Consider the following 13,605-nt stretch of genomic DNA (forward strand, 5'->3'; position numbering starts at 1 on the left):
CCATAACTTTGGTTGGATAAAGTTATTTAAGGGATAATTTCTACACTGTAACCCTGTTGGTGACAAGTTCCTAAAATATTTTACTATCCTTGGTCTTTGATTGCTCAAAAATTTGGTCCCAAATTTTGGAATCCCAGGCCAGACAAGCCTGTTCCTGGATTTTTTAATATTGTACCCTTTTTTGCCTTATCAATTCTCCTTTTCAAGAGTGTAGCCAATAAATCAGTTTTCCCTTCCCTACACTCTCTATTAAACCAAGATGGATTTTGCTTAATAGGAGGATGGGTCTTCCTAGTACCTAATAATCAAAAGAGAGAATGGACACTTGTAACTACGCAACCGTAGGTAGACTTGAATCACCCTCATAAACGCTATGTTAATTGTGCGGTGTATATCGTTTATCCACCCCACATACGCGATATGGCATTATCATTGGGTGTCCAAATGTGCTGTATGCCAGCCTCATCCTGAGGCGACCTCTGGTATTGGTAGTAGAGTCCAGAGAGAGAAGGGCACCCTCAAGAAAAAATAGAAAGTGATATCTAAAAGGCAAAACTCCACCGGAAGTAAACTTTAATGAAAATGGTGAGGTTTTGTAGTTAAAAAGTGTTGGTTATAACTGGAGATTGTGTTACTGGATCTTTTTATAACACTTAATTGACAAGGTCGACATGTTTCTGCTCCTTTCCACCCAGCCGGGTCTATGGAGCATTCGTCAGGACAAACAGAACGAACAACAGGTAAGTTACTTACACTACTTGTGCAGAACCCAATGGTGTTCTACTATACACTCAGTTTCTAAAATGCTCAAGTTTCCTATTTTCAGCAAACTTCGTTCTTCAACAGGGAGCTTTAGGACTCTCTGGTCCTGAGTCGCATGAGGAACAGTCTCCGCGTCTTGTGCTGGCTCTGCCCCGGGGGCAGAGCCAGCGAAGATGGCAATTGCGACAAATGATCAAACCTTACCAAGATGCAGACTTTGAGGCATACTTGCTGGCCCCGGCTAGGCTAAAGACTGTTGTTAGAGGCTCTTTTAAAATTTTCACCTCTGAATTTCAGGCAAGAGAGTACCTGGATCAAGTCCGAGGAAATAAGAGTTAGTTTAGGTCACTGAAATAGCTCAGCAGTCTTATATGTCGCTAAAGGGGTAGTATGGTCCAGTTTCTTCTAAAGGGATCTCAGAGCCGATTGGGCGAATGGGAAATGGCTTGGAAAGTTTGAAGGGATAAGGGGTGCACAGGGGGCTGGTGGGGGCTGATGTGTTCTCGCCACCTCCATCACTCGAACCCTATGGGTCCGGCTGCTTTCAAATGGAGGGTGGGGTGGGTAGGGAGGGGGTTGGATGGAAGGACTGGTGGGGGTGGGGTTGGGAGGATGCTAGGGGGGGCACTGGGTAAAACAGTTAAAAAGGTGAAGTTGGATTCGCAGCTGAAGTGTATTTTTTGGGATTGTTGTGTTTTTTGGAGAGTATCACAGACCAGAGATTATTTTGAAATTAAATTCGGATTAGTAGATCATACAGGCAATATAGCGCTTGAGGCAAAAGAGAAGCAGTTTTACATATTGAAAAATACACTAAATAGGCTTAATGGCTAAATTACGAATTGTCACTATTAATATCTGTGGGCTAAACGGCAGTGCTAAAAGGAAAAGGCCCAAGCAGATCTTAAAGTTCTCAAGGCCGATCTATATTGCCTTCAGGAAACCCATATCGCACGGAGGGATTTTGACCTATTTAAGTCTTTAGGGCTGAAGGTCCTAGCATATACAACGCAAGATGTAAGGACGAAGAGGGTTGCCATCCTTCTGAAGGGCAGCGCCATCACGCCGGGGAAAAAGGAGGTTGACAGGAATGGTAGATGGCTTATAATGGAATGCAAGAGCTGTGTTGGCTCTTTTACACTGTGTTCAGTGTATGCATCAGTGTTAGATGATCCAAACTTATTGCTTTTTTTAGCTAATGAACTGCCTTCATGGTCGGCTCCATATGTGGTTTGTGGAGATCTAAATCTTAATGGCTCAAGGTGACAATGGAGTATTTAGTAAAGGGCACAAACCACAATCTATGAGGGCTTTTGACAATTTATTAAAAGATATTGATCCTGGCTATACTTATTACTCGGCCCGCATGGTAAATTTGCTCGGCTTGATTATTTTTTAATCTCCCCATCTCTTCTCCAGAAGGTCAGGGTGGAACTTTTTCCCAGAGTAATGTCAGACCACAACCCTATTGTCCTGGAACTTCCCCGTAGCTGGATACGAAAGGTGTATACTGGCTGGACATTTGAGAGGGCCCTTTTATCAGACAGTAAATATGTTGAGTATATGAGTGAGTGGATCAGAGTGTTTTTTGTGAATAATATTGGTAGCGCCCCTCCTCGAATGATTTGGGATGCATTCAATGCAGCTTTGAGAGGGGAGACACTGCAATATAGTTTGGCCAAATAGAAAAAGGGGCGGCACAGATTAAATTGCTTTATCAGAAGCTTGCCAATCTGGCAACAGAACTGATAAACAAGGCGGCTAGAGGAGAGGATCTCTCAGTAACCCTGAACTCTATTACGGTCACTAAAGCCTGTCTCTCTGATTTTAATACAGAAAGGACAGCAGGGAAATATTTGGCTAAAAAACAGGACTGTTATGAATTTAGTGTGAACGTTAGACGTTTATTGGCAGTAAAGGCTAGGCAACAGACCGCGTCAGGTCATATTGAACGGGTCAAGAATATGAGGGAGACAGTTGTCACAGACCCCGGGATATTAGAGAGGCCTTCAGGGAGTTTTATGAGGATTTATATAGAGCTTTCCCTTCCACAACACCTCTTGAGGAAGGTACACTGGGGGATGTTTCCACTAGTGGAAAGGTATCCCTGGAGGAGAGTACACAACTGGGGCTGGATTTTTCATAGGAGGAGGTATATGGTGCACTTCAAGCCCTGCCTGCAGGCAAGGCCACGGGTACCGATTGTGTCCCTATCAAGTTTTATAAGGCATTTTTTAGTGAGACTTGCCAGGCTCTGTTAGGTTTATTCAAGGAGGTTAGGGAAGGAGCTGCACCATCTGGCTCTTGGGGTACAGCCAATATTGTCATCTTTTAAAAAAAAGGTAAAGATCCTACTAGCCTGGGCTCATAAAGGCCCATAACGCTGCTCAATCATGATGCTAAACTGTATTCTAAGATCTTAGCCACTAGGCTGAATGCTGTGATACATCAATTAGTTTCAGCTAGGCAGCATGGATTTATACAGGGAAAGGGGGCAGAAGACCACGTTAGAAGGGTAATTTCACTCTTTGATGCTACCAAAGTCTTTACAAAACCTATGGGGGTGGCCTTCTTGGATGCCGAGAAGGCATTCGATCGAGTGACATGATACTTTCTTTGGAAGGTTTTGGAGGCCAATTGCCTGGGGAATTTATTCATCAATGCATTACGAGTTTTGTACATCAATCCCATAGCACGACTAAGAATAATGGGGGAGGAATCAGAGGCTTTCTCAATTGGTAGGGGGACTAGGCAGAGGGTGCCCATCCTCCCCCCTGCTATTCGCACTATATATAGACCCCTTTCTTAGATTGCTGGAGGCATCACCAGATATTATCCCTGTAAGTTTACATGGGTGGGACACTAAGCTTCTGGCATATGCCGACGATGTGGCCATAATCTCTGCGGACCCTGATGGAGCAATGCGTGCTGTGGAAAGCATTGCAGAAAATTTTGGGGCTTATTTGGGCTTTTCAAAGTCAAAGTCAAAAAGCTTTATTTCGATAAAACAATTATCATAAAAGCAGCTCAGTGGATCAGAGATTACAAGTAAAAAGCAGTAATAGATTAAAAAGATTTTTGTCTGTGTACAGAACATTTAAAAAAGACAGTAATTTCAGTAAAAATGCTTGTACAATCTTAAACTAGCCAATTAATTGATTGAATTTTTACAGATCAAGCAAGAATGGCAGTTCATTCAATTGAGAGTTTTTATAAAAATAGAATTAAACAGTTAGTTTTAGCTTTTTGGCTCGAATAGCCCAAGCCCATGATAGAAATTTGGCTAGGGCACAAGCATAGGGTACACTACTATCAGATATGAGTATCCTAATTGCCACATCATGACTCCTAGTCCCCAGCTGGCGGCATAGGTTTTTGAGCCAGACCCTCCTTGGAGTTGCGTACTCACTGCACTCGAACATAAAATGTACCAATGATTCCGGTTAGGCAAGACAAACTGGGCATAGCTCAGGCATTTCCATACGGGATTTCCATCTTGTGGTGAAAGAATTAAGTGGAAGGGTTCCCACTCTGAACCTGAAGTACAAGGCCCTATCAAAGGGTTTTCCAATTGCATCAAGGTACAGTTCCCGTCTAGGGCAATCTTTAAACCTCAGAAAATCCTCTGTAAGCCTGCCCAAGTTGGTACTAGAATTTCTTTGTGTACAAATCCAGTCCCAGTAAAGCTTTTTGAGGACTTGCTTCGGGGGTGAAGTTCTATTCAACCATGATTCAATTTGTCCCAACTTAGTTAGTAAGCTCCTTATGTCTTTTAGCCATTTGATTTTATGCCAACTTGGCGATGACATGATTTCTTCAAGGCCTCTGGCATATCCACTTAATTCTTCCACCCGCCAGATGCGTGCCCATAGTAATAATGGGCGGAATTTTGCAATATCGCCAATCTGGGGGCAGCCTAGGTCCAACATTAAAGGAAGTGTAGGGGTGCCTTGTGGGAGGGACATAATTGCTCTACAGAATTTGTTTTCAGATCTCTGCAGAGCATCAATGGTGGAAGAGCCCCAAAGTTCGGCTCCATAAAGGGCAGAGCTAACACCTTTAGCCGAATAAATCTCGAGGACTGTGGCTATAGGCCTTGTTGAACTGGATCGTTGCTCTTTCAAAAGGGCTCCTGTAATCCTTTTGTGGCTCAACAGCATTTTGTCTAGGTGTGGCGTCCAGTCCATTTTATCCGATAGGCGTATCCCAAGATAGTCAAAGACCTTTACCCTTTCCAGGAGCTCAGCATTTAGGGTGGGAGAACGCACATGTTGCTTCGGTGGATTCAGCACAAGGTACTTCGTTTTATTTGTGTTTATTACCAGACCTCGTTTGGTGCAAAAGGATTGAAAGTTGTCCAAAAGTCTCTGGAGTCCCATTGGGGATTTGGAAATTAAAAGCGTATCATCCGCGAAGAGGAGGGTCGGTATGCGTTCACCAGCCAGGGATGGCTCGTCAGAAGGATATTTAAGGAGATGCTCAACCACCCCATTGATGTAAAGAGAGAAAAGGGTGGGAGCCAGAACACATCCCTGGCGGACGCTAAAACTCAGATCGTGACAAATAGATTTGTGACGGCTTTGGCTAGTCGGATCTTTGAAAAAGCAGTTTATTTAGGGATTTCTATTTCAGCGAAGGTGGAGGATATTGTAGAGTTACATTTGGTACCCATAATGGGGAAAATAAAAAAGGACCTCCAGCGATGGGACAACCTGAAGTTGTCAATAATGGGGAGGTGTAATATTATTGAAATGATTATTCTGCCAAAGCTGTTGTATTTCTTTAGCACAACCCCCTGGAAATACACAATCTCTGTTTTGGCCAAATCAAGAGGGAGGTAGCAAGATTCATCTGGTCGTACGGCCAAACTAGGAGAGCTAACACCTTTTTATCCCTACCGAGGGAGAGAGGGGGTTGGGGACTCCCACAATTTAAGCTATATTACCTAGCTGCTGTTTTGCAATATTATGGGCCTCTCCTCAGAATCAAAGCTAGGGAGCGAAACAATCCTAGTTATGTCCCCTCAATATTCGAAATCTTGTTGGGCACTCGGACCAATGGCTGCCTTTTAAAATTTTATGAAGCCAATTACTTTAAAAAAAAAACTGGTTTACGGTGTTAATTACTGCCTTTCGTAATTGGGCTGGTGTAAGGAAAAAATTAGGAGTAGGCAGGTTTAACAGGTACACTCCCCTGATCGGAAATGATCAGCTTCGATGGCTTTACAAGATGAGTGTTTGGTAAGGTGGGGAAGAGGTCGTTTTTATAGGATTGCAGATTTGTTGGAAGGGGATTACATTGCTCCCTTTGATATAATTCAGGAAATATTTAGTATCGGTCCACTGGATTTTGTAAACATTTTTACAGTTAAGGGACTTCCTTCTTAAAAAAGTGGGGGGCGCCCCAGGGTTTGAGCAGGTGGCGTTAATCGATTTGCTGACCCATAGTTTGAGTGCATCAATATCACAACCTTATAACTTCCTGCTGGCCCAACTGCCAGATGATTTAGACAAACATGGGCAAAGATAGCAGGATACATTGGGGGTTGCTGACTCACGCTTACTTAAGTCAGTGGAATTGGAGAACTCTGTGCTGTGCTCAGCAAATCTGAAATCACAACATTTCAAGACCTTGTTTGATCTTAATATACTGCCGTCGAAAATCGAGAAATGGGATGGTGTGGAGGGAACTCCCTGTTTTAATGTAAGGAACAGGCTGCGCATATAATACATATCTTTTCCACCTGCTCCGCATTGACTAGGTCAAGAAATGTGTACTTTTTTACAGTCTATCTTAAAAGAGGATATCACCACATCTTAATGTATTGGGGGTGAATGGATTAATAAGGAAACAGGGAGTGAAGCTTATTTTTATTGCAATGGCAGTTTTAAGACTTTGTGTTGCTTCTGCCTGGTTAGATTCGCAACCTCTGACTTTTTAACAGTGGAAAGCATGCTTTTTGCATATTTATAATCTAGAAAAAACCCTTCATGATAGAAGAGGGAGAAAGGGTAGGATAAAAGGGGAAAACATCTGGGGCCTGTTTACAACCTGGGTTACTCCTTTTATACAGACTGAATTAAATGTTTGACATGTGATGAAATCTTGTCGCTGTATCCGCTTCCTATCTTTTTATCGGATATAGCTTTGTTTATATGTAAAGTCAACTGTATCAACCTCTAAAAAAATTTAAAAAATTATTGTCTATATATAGACTTTATTCTTTTTAAAGTCTCTAGGTTTTTGGTATATGGTCTTAGTTGATAATGATTTTTATTATTCATATTTAGACCTATATTTATGGTATTATAAGCTCTGTGATCTTTTACTTCAGCTGAACTTTTCCATCATGATAAAATAAAAAAAAATAAAAAAAATGTCATTGGTGTAGAGGGAAATGTTATCTTCCACCCCAGCATCCCTCACAGTCCCCGGATCATGGGCTCTCCAAGGATCTACATCGCCAAGGGTTCTAATACTAACACAAATAGCAGGGGGGACAGAGGACATCCCTGCCTCGTCCACCTCTGCAGCACAAAGACCCTGGACACATTACCGGCCAAAGGCTACGAGTACAGAAGCTGAATCCACTTTAGGAATTGCTGCCCAAGACACAGCCTTTCTAGCACTGCATATAAAAATGGCCACTCCACCATATCAAATACCATGCGGGCTTCTAAAGATACCACCAGTGCATCTTCCCGGATAGTCCCCGCTCTACCTATAAGCCCATGTAACCGCCTGAGATTGAGTGCTGTTCGACCTGGCACAAGTGACTGGAATTTCAAAAATTATACGAATGATCATAACTTTGTAAAAGCAATTTCCGAGACCCTAAAAATTACAAATCGATCCCAGATAGAAAATGCTAGGTTCCTCAGTGTTCTGTCAGATGGAATTCAGGAACAGGAATTGATTCATGTATGATTTGTTTGTGAAGGCACCCTTGTTACCCATCTGTGTGACATTGTCAGCATGAAAAACTCCACTGCATCCGGAGTGAAAAATGCTATCATGGTTGGCCTGGAAAGCATGGGCATATCTCTGGATATTCTGAGCCAGAAATGCATTGGTCTGAATACAGATGGAGCTGCTGTAAACCTCAGTACTAAATCTGGTGCTGTGAAGCAGCTACTGGACGAAGTCTCCAAACATCAAGGATGGGACAATTGCGATCACATTGCAGTTGTGCACTGTGTAGCTCACAATCTAGAGCTTGCTGTGTGTGATGTTAAAAAAAAAGTTCATACATATCCAAATTTGAAGAGGTGCTCAAAGGATGTTTCAAACTATATTATTATTCACCTAAGCGGAGAAGGGAACTTAAAGAGATAGCTGATAATCTGGAAGAGCAGTTACAACATTTTGGTGGCTTGCAGCAAATCAGATGGGTAGCAAGTCAGCACAGGGTAGTAACAGCGCTTAAGAAAAACTGGGAATCTACAGTACTTCATCTTGAGCACCTTGCTACTGGTAGTGATGAATATTCAAACAAAGCCAAAGGATTGCTTCATGACATGAAATCGGAGAAGTTTCTTTATTTCTTGCACTTCATGATAGTCAAGTCAAGTCAAGTCAAGTGATCTTTATTCGGATTGTAAAACATCCATAAAAATACAGCATAAGATTCAGCAATAATATAAAACACGGATTCCATCCCACATATACAAACTCATAGCGACATACAATTTAATCATGTGCAAAAGTACAATTCTTAGTGCGAAAATATGCATTTGTGCAATAAGCAAATGTGCAACAAAAAAAATAGCATAGTGCAAATGTTTCAATCAATTAGCAGAGAAGCACGTGATCGTACAGCTGCTTTAAGAAAGCTGCTTACTCTAAGGATGGCCTCATCAGTCTTTAACATTAAAATATCTTTAAAAGCTAGATTAAAATCAGTCAGAGCATTTTTCCTACAATACGGCATTATAAAGTGCAAAGTGTGCATCCTGTGGAAACCGCAAAAGAAAATGAAATGGAGCAAACTTTGTGTACCACCGAGATTACAGGGACATTTTATGCTTTCCACACATTTGTTAAAACCTAACGGAAAACAAAGTACATTTATAATGCTTCCGTCTCTGAATCGGAATAGCAGACTCCTATTCCATCTGCCTAATTTTAAGCGTAGATAGCTTTGAGGCGGGGCAGATGGTTTCTCACATGACTCCATAAAGGCGGTATATCTAATTGTAGATGATTTTGTCAGGTCACGCCTTAGCCTCTCCTTGCGGTAACATTCATAGAGAGCCCTTTTTGTTGAGTTCTTATGTGTTTGATTGATCAATTGTGGGGATGTAAAAAGGTGACCCAGGCCCACACTTGATAAACTGTTTTCTACAGCCCTAAACCAGGGTATGCAGTTAGCCTTCTCACATTTCAGGCAATCCCTGATGATATCACGTGACAGAGAAGCAGCGGAATTACACCAAATTTTTATGCAAAACAGTGCGGGTCTAGATCTTATAAAATCTTCAATATAAGGGAGGTTTAGTTCCCTATGACAAATATAAGTTGGTGCGCTTATGACCCCCCTAAAATCTTCCGACAAAATCTATTTTCTTCGGACTGTAATTGTGTGCTGTTGGAATAACCCCATATCTCGGCGCCATAGGTGCCCACAGGCAGACATTGTGTACTATAGATTTGTAAAAGTGACACAATCACGTCTGCTTGTTTGGGTTGGCGAAGGAAGGTTAAGGAATTGATAGCCTTACTCATTTTATTCCTACCCAGGGCGACATGGGGTTGCCAGGAGCCGGTGTTGGAAAATAACAGACCGAGATAAGGGAAAGTGCAAGTGCATTTTAAAATATCATCCCCTGATTGAATATGGCTTATTTTGTAACTTTTAGGGCCGCAAGACATAATAAATTATTTTTTAAAGTTGGTACAAAGGCCCAAGTCTGCCATGAATTTAACAAAGCCAGAAATTAAAATTCGCAAGGCATTAGGGGTGCGGCCCATAAGGACCGCATCGTCCGCGTAGAGCAATGCGGGAACTGAGTTGCCGTTAACTTGCGGAACATCATTAGTTAATTTGCTCAGACAAATGCTCAGATCATTTATATACAGGATAAAAAGTAGGGGGGCCAGAACACAAACTTGTCTGACCCCCCTACCGATTAAAATTTCATTAGAGACTTCACCATCATTATTTATGCGAACACGGGCTTTCAAATCGCTATGAAGGTATGCCAGAAAATAAACTAAAGATTCATCTAAACCATAAGTTAACAGAACTGGCCATAAACGGGAGCGATTAACAAAATCAAACGCAGAACTTAAATCCATAAAACCAAAATAAATGGGTGATTTTTTGGCAATCGTATATTTAGCCATAAGTAGGTTAAGGTTCAAACACTGTTCCACCGTGCCCACTTTACTCCTGAACCCTAGCTGGCAGGGATGTAAGATGGTGTGTTCTTCTGCCCAAGTGCTAATTCTATTAAAAAGAACCCTGCCTAAGACTTTTAAAGTAATATCAATTAATGATATTGGGCGATAACAGCCAGAGTCAAGTCTGTTGCCTTTTTTAAATATGGGCACGATGGTGCTACAAGACCATGTTTTCGGGACAGCAGTGGTGGATAAATTATTAAAGACATTGCATAACAAGGGTGCCCAGAAGTCAGGTTCGCATTTAATTTGATCGATGGATAAGCCATCTGGGCCAGGAGCTTTGTTACCAGCGCTTTCAGTGATTGGATCCTCAACTTCAGACAACAGAATATTTAAAGGCTGTGTGGCAGGGATGGTTATAATTGGGTTGCCGGTCGCAGAGGCATCATAGATCTTAGAAAAATGGTCAACCCACGCGTCCCCTGTGATGTTGCAATTAATGGGACAGATGTTAGAGCCCAATGACCTAAGATTCTTGACAGCCCTCGAGAATCCTCCAATGTCTCGTAGGGCTGCGGTACGGACAAGGGAATCCCAGTGATCTTTTAATAGTTCGTCTGATCTAGTTTTTAGACAAGTTTTATATCTGAGTCTCAGGGTCCTTACCAGAGACGGGTCTCGTGGTACTGCAGTAAGGGCAGCCCTGAGTTCCCGGTTGGCTTTGGAACAAGCGTTATCGAACCACCTAGGATTAGTGTTAGTGTGGGCTGAACTGGTTTAGAAATGTCTCCTTTTATTGTTATTACTTCATGATAGACTTCACAGAGCTGCTTCAGCAAGTTTCTAAGGCATTTCAACAAGGAGACAGTCTTATTTCTGAAGTTGCAAGAAGGATTGAGGTGCTTCAACAGAAGCTAATACTGCTGAAAACAAAGCCAGGAAAAGCACTAACACAATTTCAATTGCTTTTTAAAGATGGACATTTTGCAGGGGTCCCGTTACTAACACAGGCAAAGCCTGCCAGAAAAGGCAGCTCTAATAAAACTAGTGTCAAGGAAGACACTCCTGAGTTAATAGAGAATGCTCTTTCTTTTATAAGGTGACCGCTTTCTGAAGCACATCTCAGGCAAGCCGCATTCTTTGTTTAACATTTTTGATTTTACTTTGTGGCCAGACTCTGTTAAAAAGATTAGAGGTTTTGGGGATCATGAATTTGAGGACCTTGTTACGTACTACAAAAAGGTACTTACTGATGAAGAAATTCAGTCTGCACCTGGAGAGTGGCTAGATTTTAAACTGTACGTCTTTCATTGGATGACGCCGCATAAGCCCGTAACCCTCTTCACTCAGCTATTGAAAAAACTCCCAGAAGAAGTTAAACATGTCCTTCTAATTTTAGAAATCATGCTTTCCATCAGTCCAACAACAGCAATATGTGAACGGGCGTTTAGCAGCATGAACCAAATAAAAAATGAGCTTCGTACATCCCTTAAAAGTGACACCATGTCTGCTTTAATTCGAATCCAAGTAGATGGGCCGGAGTTAGACACTTTTGATCCAAACCCAGACGTTTTGCGTTGGCTTTCACAAATCCATGAACAAGACATATTATGGGCCACACACATCCTTGTCAAAACAACACTGTTACTGAGTCAGAAGATAGCAACTGAGTTTATTGCTACTCCCTGTGTTCAAATCAGCACCATTTTCCTTAACAAGTGTGCATTGTGTTTTACCATTCACTGTTTGGTGTCTGTCAATACTTCCGACAATTTTCAATGGTGGAGCAGCTGTTTGTCTTCTTTGGAGACACTCGCCCCCAGTCACAGACCTGGGTTGAATCCATCATCGTTCTTTAGCTCACTGTTCTCCATCCCAGTTCAGCACTGGCTATGTAAATCAGTCTTGATCAATACTTCTGACAATTTGCCATGTTGGAGCAGCTGTTTGTCTACTTTGGAGACACTCACCCCCAGTCACAGACCTGGGTTGAATCCATCATCGTTCTTTAGCTCACTGTTCGCCACCCCAGTTCAGGACTGGTTATATGGAAATCAGTCTTAACCCCTGTGCCTCATGGGAACAGTCCAGCCCAAACTGCCAAGCAAATGGACTCCTGACACGGGCCCTGGCACTTTTTTAAATACAAATTAAGCACTGCCACAGCTACAGCAATATAAACAAAACTTTGAGGACTTGGCAGCGCAAACTGATTACAAATTGAGCTACATTCTGCCTCAAAGCTGACGGAGCGCTAATGCAAATACAAGCGGATAGCTCGAAAGTTGACACTTTCATCCAACCCCAACAGTAGTGCTTTCGCTGAGAGGAAACACAAGACAATGACAATCTTGACACAGCCTTCCCGTTCCATGAATATGCAAAACTGTCCCTATTTTGAAAGAACAAGCACTTGATCTCCGGCCATAAATACCGATGGCTCAGTCTGTTTCAACCTCGATTGATACAAGTACATTGGTCCTGTTGCACAAAGTTATTTCAAGACAGAATAGCAAAAGCAAGGACAAAAGGCAGAGATCTGAGGAATGCAACCCTTAGCTCAGAGCATCAGCATCTTCATGTTAAAGTTTATAAGGTATTTTTTTGCCATGTATGTTCGCAGAAACGTTCACCACAGCACTTTGATACACACATAGGGAGGTAAATGGGTGATAAATTAAAATAATTTGCTGTTAATTTGGTTAGCCAACGTTTTCTTGTTTTGAAAAAAATTCATATGGAATCAATTTGTGGGTCGAGTGCATTGCTGTTAGGTCGAGTAGAAAAGTCTACTCACTCGACCTGCAGGTCAAGTAAGATTTTTAGATTTGTCGAGCCCTGCAAAGCCACAGTGATCAGGGTGGACTAAAGTTTGCAACACCGGAGTCAGGCGGGTTGCAAGTGATTTGGCCAGGATTTTTACTTCTGCGTTTAAAAGGGAGATGGGTCTACATGAGCTGCATTCACTGGGGGGTTTAACCTTCTTTCTCGATCACTACCATATTAGCGATTCTTTGGTCTCTTGGGAGCCTCCATTTATCACAGCTCTTGTTAAACATATGCTTTAGAAGGGGTGCTATTTTAGTAGCAGTTGATTTGTACAGCTCAACTGGCAGGCCGTTGGGGTCTCCAGCGTTGCCAGGTCTTAGGTCCTTGATCGCCCGAGTTCTCGTGGCCTCCGTCAGGTCTAGTTCAAGGAGGACCCTGTCTCCGGAGTTGAGGCAGGGCATCTAGAGAGGAGCTAGCAACTTTCGTTAATCTTCAATCGAAGTGGTGGAGGTGTTTAAAGTTGCTCATAGTAGTCAGCACACATGCCTGCTATTTGTCCCCCTCCCAGAACTATGGCTCCATCACTTCCCTTTACCTCAAGTACACATCTCGAGACCATTTTCCTTTTATCTAGCCATGTATGGAGCTTGCCTACTCTATCTCGCACTTCGTAGAGGTTACGTTGTGTCGCCCGGTACCTGGCCTTCCCTGTCTCCTCAGCCACTGCCG

The sequence above is a fragment of the Lissotriton vulgaris genome, chromosome 3_1 (genome assembly GCF_964263255.1).
Source record: "Lissotriton vulgaris chromosome 3_1, aLisVul1.2, whole genome shotgun sequence".
In the NCBI taxonomy this organism is placed as follows: domain Eukaryota; kingdom Metazoa; phylum Chordata; class Amphibia; order Caudata; family Salamandridae; genus Lissotriton; species Lissotriton vulgaris.